Below are 6,202 nucleotides of genomic sequence, written 5' to 3' on the forward strand. Positions count from 1 at the left end.
CTAGAGTGCCACACAAAAATACACTCAAAACCACTAACTCACAAGTTTTTTAGAAATTTCGGCAGGCAAATATAAGATAACTCAAAGACAACATAACCCACACAATCCCAAACCATCCTAGCTCCATAAATTCCGTGTGAAAATAAGGACCAGAACTTTAAATGACCTTTACAAGTTCTGTGCAAAACTTATGCTAAGCATAATCACAGTCCAAAACTAAATTTGAATAGTGTGCAATAATAATGTGTAGACCAAGGGTGCTACTCCCATCCCATGCCGATCAATATTATTAGGTACCTAAAAACCAATTTAAACACAAGAGTAAAGAATACTCAGCAAGTACAATATAGAACTAGTAAAACATACACAGATTTATTGCAATATGAAACCAATATAAAATGTTGGATTTACTTTATTCTAAAACAAAGAAGTCAAAAGATAGTAGTTCCCTCCCGGGCAGGTATGAACATCGTCTTAGCATTACCGGTAAGCCTAGCAAGTGTGATCAGCGCTTCTCAAGGATCATGAATAAAGATCCAAATTGCACTCCCATGACTACACATGGTTCTTGAATAATGTAAACAGAAACATCCGAAATAATAAAACATGAATAACATCGTGAATTTGAATATGGATTAAAACATGAATAAGTAGCATAACATCAGATCCATACCATCAATAATATCAAGCAATTGAATAATAATTATGCAAGTAAAACCCAAAAAAAAACAACTAAGTTCATCCATCAAATAAGTCCGTCTTGTACTTGCCTTAACTCCTTCGATACTCCGACTCAACTCCTCCAATGTTGGAACCCTCCACACCTGTGGAGCAAAACTACGCATAAACCACTATATCCAACTAATGATAGTTACAAGGGATATCTACTAAAATCAATAACCTAGAACATATAAACTTTTTACCGATTTGTATTAAATAACCTATAGTAGTTCCCTTACTGTTTTATGTGTAACTCGCAAACCGTCTAACAGAATCTAGCAAATAATACAACTTCGGACATCTAGGCAAAATTGTCTACATCTTTCATATTGGGCACAAAATCAGATTCACCCTCTATTGGTCTCAGATTAAGAAAAACTAATTACTGTCCCTATTTTCAGACCGGGCAGCCACACTGTTTTTTCTGTTTCTCCTAAACCGTTTATCGGAATCGAGCGAAACCAGTGGCGTTAAAAACATATCGACATTGACTACAAACTTTATTTAGGACAACTAACCTGAATCCCGACGGTTTAATACCAGATGCGAAAATACTATTGTCAGCCCATAAACAACATCTAAAAACACCCGACCGGCAAACCGATCGATTCCCACGTGAAAATTTGAACTACCATGGATCAAGAGGAGTTACCCTTACAAAGGAGAAAAACAAATTTGAGGTAAATTTGCGGAATCCCAGAAAATCCCCAATTTTTGCTTATCTTTCCCCTTTTCTTCTATTCCCCTCCTCTTCATGTGCCCCTGAACCTTCTCCTCCCTGACCACACAACGGCAGCCCTAGCAGCAACACCAGCAGCAGCCAGCTTTGGATCACGGCAGCAGCGCCAACCATCAGATCGGCAACAACAGGGAAACGATAGAAGGAGGAGCAGCCGCAGGAACTCACCGGGAAGAAGCAAAACGGAAAGGAACCACCGGTTGCGATGGATGGCGACGGCTGCGACCCCCGGCTATGGCCGTGGTGGCGGCGCAAAGACAGCGGCGGCGGCAAGAACGCAGGCGTGTGGCGGCTAGGGCTGCTGCTGTAGCGCTCTCTTTTTTTCCTTTTTTTTTTCTCTTCTTTTTATAAAAGAGACTAAAAAGAGATCTAACGGCGCACTTCGTTTCAAACGCCGGGACTTCTTTCGGACTCCGATTACTATAAACTTATATCTATTTTGTATTACTCGACGAGCTCTGCGCATCCATGGTTTCTGATCGCCTATTCGAACAACGGTTTAAAAATTGAACTTTTGCGTGTTTGTTCAAATATTCCCCGAAATATATTAATTCAAAATCCGGGGCATTACATTCTTCCCCCTTCAATCGAATTCGCCATCGAATTCGCGCAACCCTGTGTTACAGGTGGGGACTGGGGAATGGGGACGGCTCATGCACGGTAGGAAAGATTCAGAAAAGGTAGGAGCAGTATTTCTGGCGCCGTTTCGGATTGTGGGAATGAAACGAGAAGGTTATATAAAGGATTAATTTGATCCATTGCCATTGTAATTATTGTATTTTAGATAAATGTCATTACAATTTATCTATTCATAGTTACATCACCAAAATTTTACAAAATTAGAGCCGTGCCACTATCGACATGTTTTCTATTTTCTTTTCCATCTGCACGTGGGACCCACACATCATATTCTTCTTCTTCCTTCATCTTCCCCTCTTCTTTTTTTTCCCATATCTCTCCATCACCTCTCAGCCTTCCACCCAATCCATCACGTCCTCTCCTCGCCATATATGCCACGTGCTGCACATGGCCACCCCGGATTCCCTCCCCACCGCCTTTCTCCTCCCCACCTGTCACACCCAGAAATTCACGAACCAAAATTTCTAAGCTGAATGTGTATTAAATCCCTGTCCAGGACCAGCCAGGGTACACAAACGACAATTGTTGACATACAGATCTACGTCTTACAAAAATACAAAAGATTACAAATGCAGCGGAAAAGATAAAACGAGCTAGACTTGGACGCTTGACTTTAGCAGCGGGGCGACTCCACTCCATATGCAATCCTTGATGGCAGCGACGAAACCAACCTCTCTAAGACAGCTCCAACTTGGAAGAACTTCAACTCTGGTGTGGGGGAAAAGAGAGCAAGACTGAGTACTACCCACTGTACTTAGCAAGTCATACCGGAAAAGGAGGTATGATGCAGGATATAACCAAAGGAGGCTAAAGGTTCATTTGCATAAAGCTAGCATTTAAAAGCAATAGTTGAAAACAGTAAAACAATTGCAGTAGATTAAGCAATATTAACCAATCACTGTCCAACGCTACACCACGTTGCAACAGGCTCAACCAACCACCTGAACTACACCAGTTCATTAAGCTAATCTAGGGGTGAGACTAATCATGGTGAATCTGGTTGATCGCCCATAACCGCGGGCACGACTATTCGAATAGTTTTACTCTTGTCAGAGGTGTACAACTGTACCCACAAGACACGATTCCACACATATCGCCATGCCCCGAAGTATCACCATGATACTACAAAGGGGGAAATCGTGCAAGACCTTCCGCATAACCCTCCTCTAACCATCCACACCACGCTAAGGTTTCACCCCCACCCCTCAAAAGGCAGTGAGCAATCCCCTCGTGCACCGCGGTGAATCCGGCAGCTGGACAACTGGACACCCTGGCCGACCCAACTACATCACGCCCACCCTCGCCACCGATGCCTAGGAAAAGGTCGAGCTATACTTCAGATCAAGCAGTTACCCACTCCCGCTTGTGGTAAGCACGGTAAGTCTCCCAGGGTTTCCCGTGAACCGGTCCTTAACTGCTATGGGTGCGACCAGCAAAACCATGCACCAACAGCCCACCATTTAGTGTATTTTAATTAACTAACACCATTTGCGGTGGTACCAATCCAAAGCTATGCTAATAGACAAAGTCTATATAATAATGTGATCTCCATTTGTGTACTAGTTGAGCTAGGCATGGCTAAGCATTTTCCTAAACCAACATCTAGTCATTTTGACACCCAAGTTATCAATGGCATAAGGTAAACAATAAATGGCTGAGTAATAGGACCCATCACACGTGACATTGTAAAAGAATACAACATTTAATAGGAATGCGGGATATTTGTAAATTGGGTACAATATGATCAATTATAATACATGACTTGCCTTACTCTCATACTTACGAGACCACAGCAACGTCTTCGAGAAACCGTGGATCGACGAAACGGCCGAAATCTACGCGACAAACAAAGCACCCAAGCAAAACATGCTATAAGACTATTGAAACAGGAAACAAAACCATTTTTAATGGATTCTAGAGATTTTTATGAATTTACTGAGACTTGAATGGACTTAAACGGAGCTCGGATGAATTACTTATGAATTTTAGAAGATAATCTGTGCTTTTACTAATAAAGAAAAATCCTTATTCGATTTATTGCACAATATTGCCCCAGGACCGACGTTAGGGGGGGGGACAGGTGGGCCCCACGGGTCGGCGGCACAAGGCGGCCGGTCAACCGTGGACTAGGACCATGCAGGTGGTCCACTGCCGGTCCACGGGACCGACGGTCCAGATCGGCCGGGAGCCGATCGGACGGCGCGGCAGCGACTAGGAACGGCTCGGCTCGACACAAAGTCGGCCGGCCGGCCATGGGGAGCGGCGGCGGCGAGTGGTCGCAGGCGACGGCAAGTGGCGGCGCGGGAGGCAGCGGCGACCGGCGCGGAAGCGGCGGCACACGGCCGATGCGGCGGCGCAGCGAAAGGCGGCGCACGCGGGAAGGGGAAGAAAAGGAGAGGGGCGAGTCCTCACCGGCGACACGGCAGCCGGAGCGGGAGGCGAAGGCGGCAACGACGACCCGGTGAGCGGAGGGGCGGACGGGCGGCGGCGACACCTAGAGGAGGGGAGGAGAGAAGTTAGGGCGGAGAGGACAACCACGGTGGCTTACATTGCCGGCCGAAAAGGGGCAAAAATGGTGGGCTCATCGGCGAGGCGAGGGAATCGAAGCTTCGGCGTCGTTCAGCGGCAAGCAAGTGGTGGCCGAGGTGGTGGCGATGGCGCGGTGCGGCGGCGGCGGAGCTTGGGTGTTTGCGTGGGGAGAGCGGCAGAGTGCACGGGCGAGCACGGCGAGAGTAGAAAATGGTTGAGGGGGCTCGGGGGAGCGATTTATAGGTGCGGGAGGGGGCGGACGTGGTCGGGAAACCTCCCTATTTTGCCAGCGATGTGGGGGATTGGGGAGGAAGAGAGAGAGGGGATCCAAAAATGAATCCTGCCTCTATGCGAGCTTGCACGCGTGCGGGGGAGGTGGAGGAGGTGGGCGGCGACGTGGGGAGGCGCGGAGTGGGGTGGAGGAAGCGGGCGTCGTGGGGTAGCGCGAAGTGGGCGCGGCGGTTGCCGGCCTAGGCGCGGGCGGCTAGAGGTTAGGGACGACCGATAGGTGGGCCCCACCTGTCGGCGACCCTAGGGAGGAAGGGAGGGGCACGGGCCGGCCCAAAAAGAAGTAAGCCGAGCGTGGCCGGGCGAGATGGACCGGGCCGATGGCCCAAGAAAGAAAAAGAAGGAAAAAGAAAAGGAGGGAAAATGGAAAATGAATTCATGGGATTAAAATATTACGGTTAATGAATTTTAATTGGTTAAAATTATTTATAGGGCTCTGAAAATTCAACTAAAAATCCTGTTATTCAATTGTGACATGTGGAACCCAAGAAAAATCTCACAATGCCATTTCCAATTATTAAATGCATTTATTAATTAGGGATTTAGCTCTAGGTTAATTAAAACAATTTCTTCGGACGATTTATTTAATCAATTTTTATAGAAGAAAAAGGGGAAACTTCTAGCCGTACACCACCCACCCCCCTCGTTGTGGGCCCCCCACCACCACCGCCCCACCACCACCACGTCGGCATCTACACCTGGACGAGCAGCTCCCCGTCCCCACGTTGCACCTGCGACTGCAACACGATGCGCTCCAGCATGCTCTGCAGCCGCTCCTTCACCGTTGGCTCCACGCCTACCTCCTGCGGCGCCTCCTTGATGGTAGCCCAAGTCAATATATACTGTGGTAGTGTGGTTAACTAGCAAATGTCTTGCTAGTTAACCATCAAGGTTGAGCCACGTGAAATACCGTTGGCTCCATAGCTCCTGTTGAGACATGTTTTCTAAGCAGATGAGGGAGGCGGAACATTAGGAGTTTTTCTGAATGACTCTACACTTTGTAGCAAGACATCGTGCTAGGGTTACCATCAAGGTCAGGTATTGAAAACTTTAGTATTTGAAAATGTTGTTTGAAGTTGTCATAATTTAAATTTTAAATTTAAATTATTGAAACAGAGTCATATAGCAAAATGACCAAACCAAAAGTTGTAGATATTGATGAGTTGTACAACTTTGTTGTTGATGACTTTTTCAGTTGAAATCATTTAGTATTTGAAAATGTTATTTGAAGTTGTCATAATTTGAAATTCAAATTTTATATAGGTTAATCAAACTCACATGAAGAAA

At 46.3% G+C, this 6,202-nt stretch overlaps 1 long non-coding RNA gene across 2 annotated transcripts; it reads right to left on the reverse strand.

Moving 5' to 3' along the window:
• Positions 1–764: 764 nt before the first annotated feature.
• On the reverse strand, positions 765–1,807 carry LOC127777373 (uncharacterized). 2 transcript variants are annotated; one of them, XR_008018321.1, is made up of 3 exons: positions 1,628–1,807; positions 1,379–1,544; positions 765–824 (listed from the first exon to the last, which is right to left on the reverse strand). It is a non-coding gene; the product is annotated as an uncharacterized LOC127777373 (long non-coding RNA). The 2 variants fall into 2 exon arrangements; XR_008018320.1 differs by having other exon boundaries at positions 1,373–1,544.
• Positions 1,808–6,202: the final 4,395 nt, after the last annotated feature.

This window comes from Oryza glaberrima, chromosome 1, assembly GCF_000147395.1.
Source record: "Oryza glaberrima chromosome 1, OglaRS2, whole genome shotgun sequence".
In the NCBI taxonomy this organism is placed as follows: domain Eukaryota; kingdom Viridiplantae; phylum Streptophyta; class Magnoliopsida; order Poales; family Poaceae; genus Oryza; species Oryza glaberrima.